Source organism: Aquila chrysaetos, chromosome 17 (assembly GCF_900496995.4).
Source record: "Aquila chrysaetos chrysaetos chromosome 17, bAquChr1.4, whole genome shotgun sequence".
NCBI classification, from domain to species: Eukaryota; Metazoa; Chordata; class Aves; order Accipitriformes; family Accipitridae; genus Aquila; species Aquila chrysaetos.
In genome coordinates, this window is record NC_044020.1 from 11317762 (window position 1) to 11331140 (window position 13379).

At 46.4% G+C, this 13379-nt stretch overlaps 1 protein-coding gene across 6 annotated transcripts in view; it reads right to left on the bottom strand.

Moving 5' to 3' along the window:
• Positions 1 to 12283, bottom strand: part of RESF1 (retroelement silencing factor 1) — a 32521-nt gene extending 20238 nt beyond the window's left edge. For 2 of the 6 annotated variants that reach the window (XM_041129630.1, XM_041129629.1), the window contains exons 1-2: positions 11773 to 12283; positions 7878 to 7960 (exon numbers count right to left, since the gene is read on the bottom strand). The gene's annotated coding sequence lies outside the window, so the exon portion shown is untranslated. Of the gene's footprint in view, positions 1 to 7877; positions 7961 to 10875; positions 10989 to 11768 lie in introns of those variants that run through there. The other 4 variants (XM_041129632.1, XM_041129631.1, XM_041129634.1 and 1 more) reach the window with 4 other exon arrangements.
• Positions 12284 to 13379: the final 1096 nt, after the last annotated feature.

Here is a 13379-nt window from a genome sequence, read left to right on the forward strand (position 1 = left end):
CTGATTCTGTATGTGCAATGGTATATAATTAGCATTAATTGTAACGCTTAAGCTAAACAACTTATCAAATAACTGTTCCCTTACTATTGATCTGCAATATGGCGCATATTTATGACACAGGGGCAAGAGGTAACTGTACTACCACCCTGAGTCAATAAAGTGGACTGACTGTAGTCACAGGGTGGAGTGTGATGGATGCACTCACCTCCATGACCAAACTAGTGATAGTTTGGTTCAGGCTCCCAAGGAAGTGAAGGCCTAAGCCATGACCGGGTCAAGAACTCCTCTAGTTCCAACCTGTTCTTTGAAAACCCACAGAGAACAGGGTGACATGGTACGCTTTGATGCACATGAGCTGGGAAACCAGAACACCGATCATGCGATTAACACATGAATAGCAGGTCATTCTTCCAAGACTAATTTGTCAAGGAACAAATGAAGTTGTGGGTACAAGGAGTCTCATGCTTACCTTTTCCATTGCATGTAATTTGACTACGAGCCAACCACTTTATTCCATAAATGTGACAGCCTGAGCGAGCCTTTTTTGAGCTCTCCCTGCTAAGCAGCTGACTGCACAGTGGTGATCTCCCCTTGAATTGGGACACCTCTCAAGGTGTCCTCGTGTCAGCTGGGATAGAGTTAATTGTCACACAAGGTTACTCCTCAAGGTTGAGAGATGCCTTACCAACTGCAGATCTTTGGTGATTGATACAGCACGTAACCTTGTATCACAGTGCATTAAGATCTTGTATAGGTATTTTTGAATTATTATTATATCCTCTGTACAGGAAATAGTAGATTGAACCTTGCCATCAGACTTTCTTAAGCCTCACTTTTACAATATCTTACTTCAGTAAAGCCACTTCTGCTGCTACCTTTGGCGGTGGTTCTTTAAGCGGTCTAAAGCTGCCCTGCAACAAGTGTAACTGAGGCACTCACAAGAGTTATAAAATATTCGTATTATTAAAAGCTTCCTTTAATTGGACCAAAACTCTAAACACCAAACATACGTATTTCAACACCAGCCACTCTGATCTTGGTTGTTTCTCACCTCTCCAGGACATGGAGCTCAGCAAACACAAGCTTCCAAGAATTGAAAGGACAAAAGTTCAGCTGCAGGCCAGTACAATTTTGCTCCCCCATTCCTGCTTCCAGACTTCTAGCAGCCCATCTCCGTTAACCAAAAGCATTTAAAATGAATCATATGTTTTGACATATGGTATCATAGAAAGATTAGAGCAGCTTGGCAAGACCTGCACCTGTGGTACAAGATGGCCTGAATCAACCACACATGTGCCCAAAGGAAAGAGCACATACACAGTACATATACACCAAGAATTCTCATTTTCCTCAGTTTGTAACTGTATTTTAGATGTCACAGCAGCACCAGCGCACAGGGGGGTTTCTTGGTACACGGATTCTTAGCAGTTACGTAGGAGATAATTTGTTAGAAATTAACTCTCAGACTGACAGTCAATCACAGGGTAGTTACACTAACTTTAAGCACCTGAAGACTAGTCACTTCTCTTTGTAGATTCCCACTCCACCATTTCCAACAATGCATTTCCCACTTTCACCTATTGGCTTTGCTGTTCTAATGCTGTCTGCTACTACAGATGAGTGTTACAAAAATGGTTATTGGATGTGCCTGCTTTAGTTTTACGCCCACGAACTTCATGTTGAATCAGGCTCTTCCTTCCAGCCTTCATGTTTTTAGCATTGTCTCCTCCAACCACCAGGACTTTTAATGTGACGTTATTCAGTATTATCCAACAGTATTTCTGAGTCAGTTTGTTAGCAGGTTTTTTTGTTTGTTTGGGGATATTTTTTTTTAACGGAACACACTTCATTCTCAAAGCCATCAGCACAGCAGGAAGAGCACTCGGAACAAACAGGACCTCTTCAGAACAGATGAAGAAACAGGACAGATTTTTTCAGTCCAAGCAACAGCCATTAAAACAAAACCCATCAAAATCATCCTCTTCAAATTATCTCATTAGCATAGCCCTGGTGCTTGTTAAGGGATGCCCTAAGTGACCACCTCCAGCAGCTCTGTGGCTTGGTGATTCCTCCCGCTCTGAGGCTGGAGCCCAGCCTGGTGACCCCGGCAGCTCCATTGCAGGGCCATGGACACAGCTGCTGCTGTTTTCCTGTTTGCAGGTTCAACCAGTAGCAAGGCTGAGCATGCATCCCAGAGACACACATAGGACATTGACACAGCCAGCCACAGACAAGGTGCTGCCTTCAACAGCACCTACACATCTGACTGACCTAAAACACAAGTATAGACAGACAAGTCCCCTTCCTCCTCTTTGGCTGGGTGAGAGACTGAAAGAGTTAAAGTCTCAAACATTGTGGTGGGGCAAGTTCTGCTTAAAGATGAACTCTCGAACCCTGCACAGCAAGGAACTGCAGGTCAAAAGAAGCAGTTCCGCACAATCAGCACAGGACATCAGCAACAGGACCCAGGAGGGGAGGGTGAGCTGCAGGGTGGGAAGCTCCCTGTTCTGATAAGCTGTTCTGAAACAAAGATCAAACAATGGTCACATCTGCAGGGAAGGGGAAGTTACTCCCCAAACAACCCCCAAGCTCACCAACCTATTTCCCGAAGGTTACACCTAATTAGCCCAATGAGTTTGAGTGCCTGTCCAAAGGAGGGGCAAGGAGATGATAAAAGGAGAAGCCCCACGCACCCATGCCCACCCGAACGGGACCCTCGGCTGACTGGACCAACGCTGGACCCAGGACTGGTGAATCTTTCTCTCTTCCTTTTTCTCTCCCTGTCTTCTTCTCTCTTTCTTCTTCCACAGTCCCTACACCTCATCCCTTTAGACATAAACCACTGACCAACTCTGGGACTAGGAGTGGATCCAGCCGCCCCTGGGCTCCATTCTGAGGAGTCCAGAAAGCGAGGGGCTCTGCTCTGAACCTCCTGACCCAACGGGAGAGATCGCCGTCTTCCCTGAATTGAGGTACATGGTTACCGCGGGTTACACGGTTTACAGAGGTACTTCCATGCCAATTCTGTTGTGAGAAACCACGTCTACTGTTATGCCTCCCAAGTTCAGTTTGCTTCTGCCATGAATAAAATGTTTAACTGATCATTTGGTGTCATTTCGCCTTAATTTAGGGAATGAGGGAATTCCAAACTCAACACAACTCCCTGGTCTGTCCAGCCCACGTTGTGACAGGCTGGTCAAGACTGAACATCTCTCTCTAAAACCCACACTCTCTACAGTCACAAGCACACACACATCCACAGATCCCTCAAGTACCGGTACAGCCCCTCTGCCCTTCCAATACCCCTGCATGGATACCAGGCCCTCTTACCCACTTCGAAGGATCGAAGACTTGCCAGCTGGTCCAGCCTGATGCTCACTAGCAAACAGATGCACACACTCGCTCACTTGTTTCATAAGCACTCCACACTCACAGATCCCCCCGAAATACCAGCATGGACCCTCTGCCTATCCGATAGCCCTGCCTGGACCAAGGGCCTCCTTGCCCACCAGCTAGTCCACCTTGAAGTCTGCTAGCAAATTATACAGGCAAACCCCGCAGACCCAGTTTGAGGAAGATACGCCCCACGCACCCTCACCACTAGCCGGCATCAGGCACACGGGTTGTGACTCGCAGTCCCGCTCCAGCCACCAGCACGGAGCCCCTTGCTCCACTCACCCCGGTGAGGCCGCTGCAGGCCAGGTGTGCCTACACCCCCAGTCTGACCCCACATCTGTCCCCCGAGCAGCTGGCACTCCAGACAAAGTCTGTGGGACCTGTGGAGACACTCCCTAGAGCTATGGTCCTTCCAACTACTGACAGACACCCTCTCGCTCCACTTGAGAGCATCATGGCCCAGGGGTGCCCACACCTCCAGTCTGACTCCATTTGCTGGCCCAGTTATCAACTCACACTGGTCTCCTCAGTGGCTGGCAATCTAGTCCTTGCAGCACTCACACACAAGGGATAGAGAATGAGACTATGCAGAGAAATAGTTAAGAAAGGGCATAAGGTAGGACTGGCCACAGGGATCAGGCATAGGGCTCAGTCAGACAGAGCCTCTTCTATCTGTTCCCCCTCTGCCATCCTCTTCCTCCCACCCACACATGGGGCTCCCAGGTTGGCACTCTCACCAGTTTAAAAGCTTAGGTTTGCCTACAGTTTATCAATGGCCCATCAATTAGCAAGATTGATGAGGTTTGTTTCTTCTATTTCCTTCACATTTGCCTGCCAGGTTTGTCTCTCTAAGTCTTCTTTATTGCTTCCCCCCTTTCCCTATAATCCCATTTGACAAGGTCCATGATCAGATAACCTTGCTGAAATAAACATTCTCACATCCCACACACTCTTACCAATTAGCATAGCTGAGGAGGTTTGCTTCTTGTTACTATCCTCAGTATTGTTTGTCCACCAGGTTTGTGTCTCTGAACATCTGGTTTATTCCTTCCCCCTTACTGTTTCCTTTTGCACTGAAAATGTCCTTGAGCAGTGCTGCGTTAAAGAGTAAAGAAGTTTGGCAAAAAATAAACCCCCTTGTGCTCCAGCCTGTCCTCAGATATCAAGAGGGGCAGGGGAGGCTAGGCTTAGATTCCAAGTGACACCCAATTTGACGCTGTAAGTCCAGTCACGTTCAATATATTGAACTACCTCGATTACAGATGCACAAATAGCGCAATGTACTTTCAGTCTAGTTGCGTTCAATGAACTAACATGGCCAGACTTAAGAAGTTTGGTCGTGTTCAGTGAGAACTCTCCTGGCTAGATTAATAAATAGTACAGTTTATTAAAGCAATGAAGTGCAGATTCTTTTGGATTGCCGGTGATAAATACACTGTCTGCAAAGCACGTGCAAGTACCAAGAATATAATACAGCCAACTACAAACACATTAAATTATGGAATAACTCTATAGTGACTTCTAAGTTTCCTGGGGAAGCACTCACTATAACCGAGTGTCCGAATCACACCCAACAGGCATCCCTATGCGAGGGGCGGGTTCAGCCCATCAACTGATCCCAGAAGTCAGCGGTGTCCTCCTGACTTGTCTATGATGTATCTTCCCTAACATTCCTCCTCGCTTAAGCCATTTTACATTATTTTCTTATTCTTAGGTGGAGCTTGAGTGACTCTAGCCATACATACCTTTATGATGATTGGTATAAAATTTCCTCACTTTACCTTTAAAGGTATAAGCTACAGAAACTCAGAGCGCATGCTCAGTGAGGGGTGGTCGCCCCTTGAAGGTGGGCAGCCTTTAGGATGGAGGCGTGTTTTGGTATTATAATAAGCAAAGTTCACTCAGGGGACACGATTTTGACAGAAAATGGATGGGCTGGTTCAGGGCTGGCTCAGGCTAACAACTATGCGGTTTATCAGTTCCATAGTACCATCCAGTTCCCATCCCCGCACTGAGATCACAGAGCCTGGCCGCGGTGTTTCCACCCCGCTGCACCTTCCGTGCTGTTCCGCTTGGCAGTCAGCATACCAAGCTCCCTTGGTGTTGCTAACATCCAAGGTTGCAGGTTATGCTGCTTAGGGAATTATTACAGAACAGATTCCTTGCACATCCACCGCATTCCACTCTGGAGGCGGACATATCAATAAGCCACATCCAGCAATTATTCCACAAGCAGATAACCTTAACGAAGCAGATGCTCTCACCTTCCACGTACCCTTAACACTCAATACATTCCCCAGTTTTACTGCTGGAAACAGTGCCCTGGAAATGGTGCTCCTTCACTGCCAATGCAGGTCATTCTTTTAACCCTTCGTCTGCTATTTCTTCTGCTGCTTTCTCACGCACTTCCATTGATATATCAGTCATGGCAATTTTAATATTTATGTTACAAATCTGAAATTATGTTTCAATAGGGATATTTGAAGCAGGGCTACAGCTGCAGATTTCTACTTATCACACTTCACAGAAACAACAGTGAAATGCAGAGAAACCATGAAATGCACTTCAATCTCTGAATGTGCCTTAAAACTTGGAGGGAAATTGGAAATTCTGCAGTTGAGAAATTACAATTATGTAATTCAATTTTAAAACTTATTCAGATAGTACAAAAATCAAAAAACAAGGAAAAAGCACTCCATGGCACTTGGCAATGGACCTGATCCACAGTCCTACAGCTATAGAATCGTACCCAACAACACTGCCACAAGAGTCATAGGAGTTGCAGTCACAGCCAGAAGGGCAGCAGGAAAGAGGCCATTCTTCTCACCAGGAATGAGATAATACAGATAAACACCATGCCACCTATCAACAATCAGAAGTGCTAGATACAGAAAAATCTGAATTTGACATAAGCAGCACCTAAACCAAGCTCAAAGAGATTATTCTGAAAGACCAAAGTGAATTTTCTGCAAGCACCACAGACTCCAGGCATTTGGAAGAGCCATGCTTCACAAGAAGTTTTAGAATTCTAGTTCTCCACGGTACCAAGGCACATACCAACATCAGCAAAAGAGACATCACCGTTCAGAACACAAATTTTGAAGATTTTGGTTTATTTGATTGCTTGATGGTATTAACCAAGCATTTATTGCTTATGGTCCTCAGGGCAAAAATTATGATCACTTCTGACTAAGAGCCATAAGCATGAGAAAGCAATTTTTAACACAAAATCAGAAGATTTCCAGGGAAAAGGCATTAGTAACAGGGACTGGATTCATTACACAAATTAATATCTCCTAATATTTCTATTCAGAAACCTATAGATGGAAGCTTTTCTAATACTAGCATCAGACTCTTTATATAGGAATGTCCTTGCCTATGTAGTATAGTTCATGTATATAATTGAAATATATACCTATAAATATACATCTATAGCTCATGCTTTTCTAGCTGTGACCATTACTGTGATGGAAAAGGTCAGCTAATGATAAAGCAGAGTCCAAAGTTGCTTTTTCTTGGATGGAATGACATTTTTTAGAAAATACCTACACCCCCATGCTACAGCTGCAGATTTCTACTTGTCACACTTCATGGAAACATCAGTGAAATGCACAGAAACCATGAAATGCTCTTCAATCTCTGAAGACTTTCCAAGTTCCCTCCAAGTTTTAAGGCACATTCAAAGAACTATCTTACATCTCCAGTAGTTGTAAATATCTCCTTTTAGAAGTATTGCTCTCTAATCATTCAACACCTAATGACGACTAATCGGAGAAAAGTTTGCAATCTATGTACAGAATACTGACTGAAGTGCAAATTAAGAAGTTAATTGAATTTCAGTCATGGAGAATAATAGTAATCTTTCACAAACACGTATTAGAAGAGCTCTTTGGCTTATTTGCATTTTATGGAGACCATTTATACCAGCAATAAGGCATATTACTAGCTTCAAGATCACAGGAGTGCTTTTAAAAAAAAATTTATAGCTGTGATAATGCCTTTCTTCTCTGCTGATTTGTGAAGTTTCATGTACACTGTAAGTTACATTATCAACGCTTCCACTCATTAAATGATCTTCCTTGCAATTCCTCCAAGTATAAAATCCTGCAGCTTTTTTGGTTTACATTTTCACTGCTCATTGCAGTTTTGAAACTGTTCAAGAACCTACAACTCTCATGTTTATCAGAAACACAAATAACAGTCATAAAGATCCTAGTAGTGTCTAACAATAAAATGTGTGAAAAAGCAAAAATCCACTCCCTGTCAGCAATGGGAAAGTACTAAAGTCCTTTGAAAAACTGTGGCTTTAACAGTATTAAGCATTGCTTAGAAATATTTTTAGTGGCAAAGACAGGTTGAGAGGTTTATATTTTCTCCAACCCCATTTTCTTCCCCATTTCTACATCTTCAGTTGCACTGATGCTGCTACTTGTGGTGCTTCAGGATGATCCAGACTATAGATAATAGGTAAGATCACTTACTTCAGCAATCTCGTTAGTGTGTCCCTTCAGACAGATGTGTAGCACCCACTGGAAGAACAGGAGCTCCTTACTGTGCTTTGGTCCTAGAAGGGACAAGAGTCATTAAGCTGCGAGTCATTAAGCTGCAAGTGCTACTTTTACCAAAGTAACAATGACCTGTACCAACAATATCAATGGACAGTCTCCTATGTCCCTGATTATTAGTAATAATACATCAGATCTCCTGGCAGGTTTTGAAATCCAATTTGCTGTGAAGCAACAGCTTCCTTTTATAAGTGCCCAGTATCAGTTCATGAATGCAAAGAACAGCAATGATCTAATGCTAACAACCATAATGTGTTTTCACCATTTTTTCCTTGTCTTTTTTTTTTTTCTTTCCTCTTAAGAGTCACCAGCAGGCTCTACAGTTTCTCACAAGCTCTCATAGTCAGGCTTAGCAAACCATGAGCTGCTCTAGGAATTAAGATAGCTGAATGGCACCTTCTCAGCCTTCTGCTCCCTTTACTCTTTCTTTGCTGTCTTCAGCATTCCCTCCTGACCCCTTTTAAATTAGGGGTGGGGAGTATTGATCAGCCTCCTGTGCCCACGTGTTGATTATTAGTCATCAACAAAGAGAAGAAAGGCTCACCATGAAACTAACAGGTTAATTATTGAGTTGATTAGGACCAGGAGAGACCACAAACACTGTGACAAAGTCACACATCTCCAACCCACTGATAAGTTGCTCATGGTTGCAGCAAATGAAACTGAGCAAGCTCAGCACATACATGATTTAAGAAACCACTTCCCTTTTTTGCAATCCACAGCCAAGAGTCAATAGACCCAGGTGGTGGCTCAGAAGGTCATCATAGCAGACCAGCACCAGCTGAGCTGCTTATGTGCAAAAGGCCTGGCAAGAAAGACTGCCTGAGAGGCACACACCCTCATCTGGCCAGGTGCACCATCACACTTCTACTCCATCAGAGGTGACTAAGCAAACACAATGGGGTCCCTTTTGATCATTTCTCCTCACCAAAAAAGGCAAACAAAAGAGCTGGGAAACACTGTTTTGTGTAATTTTTAGAAACCTACAAAAATATTCTACTACCTGCAGAAAACATGTAAGTCAATAACTTGCTGGCTTTTAAAAAGCCAGTGTTTGAAGGACAGCCTTCTGTAGATCAAAAAAGCAGAAAACAGAACCGAAATGACAAAATAAAAGTTGTTCTACAAACGTGCCAAACCAATGAATTGGAAGAATCAGTTTTAGCTACTATTAAGCAGGAAACCAAAACACCCCATAGCAGACTTGATAAGAAGCATGCTGTAATGTTTTTTTTTCTGCCAAAACATCAGACAATATACTATTTCCTGGAAAAAAAAAAATACTGTTTAAGCTTGAACTACAAAGAGCACTTCATCCTTTAACTTTGAAGCTGCACCCAACTCACTGCAGTGAGCTACACGAAGACAGCGAACTAATGGTTCCTGATAAACACCTTCAGAACTACCTCAGCACATTGGTTAAGGCTTTGCTTTGAGACTCAGGGGAACTTTTATACTGGCACAGCTATCGAGAGCAAAGGATTTAATTTTGTAGACAGTAATATAAAAGTGATCATTAACACAAGTCTGCTTTCTCTGCCAGAAAGCTGTTTTGGGACACTGGCTGGTTAATTCAAGGAAAACAGGTGATAAGAGCCCAGTTAGGAACTTTTGATGTTAGTAACAAGTTTTACTCCCATCATTCTCAGATGCAAGAGCTAGAAAATATCTACCAGGAGTCACAATGAGCTGGATTTGTTTTGTTCTATTTTTAAGTCATCCCAGGAGGCTAGTTAAGAGCAGGGAAAGGCCCAACATTACCACAGAGCTCCTAGAAAGAGTTGAGTCAACCTCATAACAACTTCTAGGAAAACAACCTCCATCATTCCTATGGGCTTCTGAAGCATATCCAGTGCTTCAGGGAAAAACCTACTCACGTTCTACCTGACACCTCTAGTCTTCACCGATACCAAGAGCATATGAAGCGTATTTCCCAGAGCGTATAAAGAAAAGTTGATAAAGAAGTGTTGAGGGGGTACTTGCCTTTTTTCTCACATTTCCATAATAAGCCAAATAATTCTTTCAACTACACTACTCGGACAACCCAAAGCAGCAATAACAACGTATGCCTCTTTAAAACCATTTTTTTTTCTTTAGTTATATGAACAGGTTTGTCAGTTCAACCACAATACCCGACTGCAGGTGTCCCTCTTACACAAGGCCGAGCACCAGCTCCTTACCGCGTACCTTGTGATGCCTACCTGAAAGGCTGAAGCAAAAAAAATCACCAGCGAACACCGGACTTCCATCGCAGAGCTTAAACGCGGGGGGCTCGAAACACCTGATCTTCCCCACACTGCGAGCCCACAACCCTGAAAGCTATTGCTTTTTTTTTTTTTTTTAAATAACGTTTTTCAGTCCTATCTCCCTGGACTGCCATACCCTGTGGAGAAAGACAGTAAATAAACCCCTGCTTAAGGTGATCGGGGCGGGGGATGTTTCTGGAGGCAAACAGCTCGGCCAAAGAGCGCGCCTGCAGATCTCACGTCTCCGCTCGGCCACTCGCACGGCGCTTAATCGATGTCCACGGGCTCCGCGGGACGAGCAGCAGACCACCGCGCGTCCCGGTGCCGGACCCGCTCCACGCGAGGGAACCCCCGCCTCCGCCCCCCAGGACGGGGCCGCCGGCCGCGCCAAAAGAGACCCGCAGCCGCCCCGGCAGACCGCCGCGGCCTCCCCCGCCACCCCGGGAGGCGAGCAGGCGGGAACGGCCCGAGGAGACGGCTCCCCCGCCCGCCCCCGGCCCCGCCGGCGGGGCGGCGCGGCCCTTACCGGCGAGCCGGCGGCTCCCTCCCTCCCTTCCTCCCCGCCCGCCCGGCTCCCCGCAGCCGCCGGGTCCCCGGCCCCGCGGGCGGAAGGCGGCACGGCCCCTGCCGCGGGGGGCCCCCCCCCCCTCCCCGCCGCCCGTCCTCACCGAGCTCGGCGCGGCCGGCCGGCCGGTCGGTCCGCGCGCGCAGAGGCGGAGCCAGCGGGCGCCGGCGAGAGGCGGACGGAGAGCGCGACCGCCAGCGCCGCCGCGACCGCCGGCGGCCAGGGGTTCGGGGCCCGCGCCAAGGCCCACCCCGGGGCGGGCAGGGGAGGCGGGGCCGGTCCCCGCCGCTCTGCCGGGCCGGGCCGGGCCGGGGGGGCCTCCTGAGGCGGCCGGGCAGCGGTGGGCGGTCGGGACGCTGCGGCTGGCGGGTGCCGCCTAGGAGGACGAATTCGGCGGGCGGGAGCAGGAGTTTGTCGTGGTTTCGGCGGGCCGTTGACAGGGAGCTGTGCAGCGCCATCAGATCTGGGTTTCGGCTTCTCAAATCCCTCCAGGCCGAGCCCCTGCCTGGGCCCCCCGCCTGGCCTCCCCGCCTTCTCAGGGCCCCGGAGAACTCCCGCAGCTCCCTGCTTCAGGCACATCACAATTCCTAGGAAAAGTACAGTGGTTCCTTACCCCCCCCACCATGAGTTGAGGACCAGCTGAGACTTCAAGGGGAGCCTGCAATTGGAGAGAGGAGCTGGGGACTGATAAATACAAAGGCTCTGTAGTAAAAACTGGGTAGATGGGGGGGGGGGGGGGTTAGGTATTTAATGTGCAAAGAAAACACGTGTAAGCAGTACAGTACTTAAATTTCACATCACAAAATTACCAGAAAGCTATGATCTGTTTAAAAGGTCTAAGTTTAAGCTTTAAACAGGTGACAAGCCTATACTGAATAGATCTTACCTAAGTTACGTATCCTGAGTAGCAGTTAGGGCAACAAAGCTGATTATATGACTGTATAGTCAGGGAAATTAATTTTTATTAAGCTTTATAAATGAGCTCAGTTTACTCACTCACACAAGTAACGTGGTGCGTGTCTCCAAGCGGGCTGGTGTGACATGTAGGATAAGAGACTGGCAATTGACGGAGGACATGGCAGCTGCTGAATCCTCTCTGTACGTCCCAAGTTACTCTTCCTTGCTGAGAACAAACTGCTTTTCAACAGGCCTTATATATATAATCTTTTGGAGTCAACAGTTACCGTGATCTCTGCCTCCACATGACACAACGTTGCTGAGTCAATGCTGTGCTTTTGTTTTCCCTTTCTAGTTACCCTCTGGCTCCAGACCAGTTGTCACCCTACCCTATGGTGACAGGCAGGTTCTTTTAAGGATCCTTGGTAGAGTGAGGACTGGCCACAAGTTCATAGTTCATTATTATATAAAGATTTCAGCAATCAGCGTAGCTTATTCTTACACAGAATTTCTAGCAACTGGCATAGCTTTCCTATTACCTAAAATTTCAGTTAACTAGACTTTTTAGTCACCTGGACCTCCTCTGCAGATCGGGTCAAATTCTTAATAATCAGTGCACGATACGGTAATCATAATCTAGACTCTGACTTTTAAAAGTACATGAGTCACCCACTCAACCCGCAGAGGAAGAACGATGGAAGCCAATACTCTAGCTGACTGTCCTGCTTTCGGCTGGGATAGAGTTAATTTTCTTCCCAGTAGCTGGTATAGTGCTGTGGTTTGGATTTAGTATGAGAATAATGTTGATTACACACTGATGTTTTAGTTGTTGCTAAGCAGTGGTCAAAGACTCTTCAGCTGCTCATACTGCCCTGCTAGTGAGTAGGCTGGGGGGGCACAAGAAGTTGGGAGGAGACACAGCTGGGACAGCTGACCCCAGCTGGCCAAAGGGGTATTCCACACCATGTGATGTCATGCCCAGCATATAAAGCTGGAGGGAAAGCTGGTCAGGGACTGCTGCTTGGGAACTGGCTGGCCATCGGTTGGCAGGTGGTGAGCAACTGCATTGTGCATCACTTGTTTTGTATATTCTTTTATCATCATCATTATTATTATTTTCCCTTCCTTTTCTGTCCTATTAAACTGTCTTTCTCAACCCAGGAATTTTACTTTTTTTCTGATTCTCTCCCACACCCCGTGGAGGGTGGGGGTGGGTGGGGGGCGCGGAGTGAGCGGAGGGCTGTGTGTTGTTTAGCTGCTTGCCGGGTTAAACCAGGACAGCGACAGTGAGGGTGCCGGTGTTCCCTGTGCCTGTATCACCCTGGGAAACACGAAGGCCTTAGCAGTCCAGCTGCTGTTAAATCCGCTTCAAAAACCTCTCGGATAAGCTGATCTATTTATACCTCTTGATTTAGGAGTGTGGTCTTTACCACTTCCATAAAGTAGTAGATTCTGAAGAGGCTGCCAGAAAATCAATATGCAAGAATTTTGGCTGCTGGAGACGGCAAGCTGTGGGTGGTAATGGCTGCATAATGATCTTTATCTCTTCCTGTCCAGTGCATCCTGCCTACCTGGTGTTGCTCTGGCTTTGACCTAATGGTGCTGCTCCTAGCACACATCAGGCCTTAAGCACGAGCTGTGTGTTAAACAAAACCTGAGCAAGAGTTGAGTGAGCAATCACAGGAGACATCCCTGGCCACCGGGGGATCA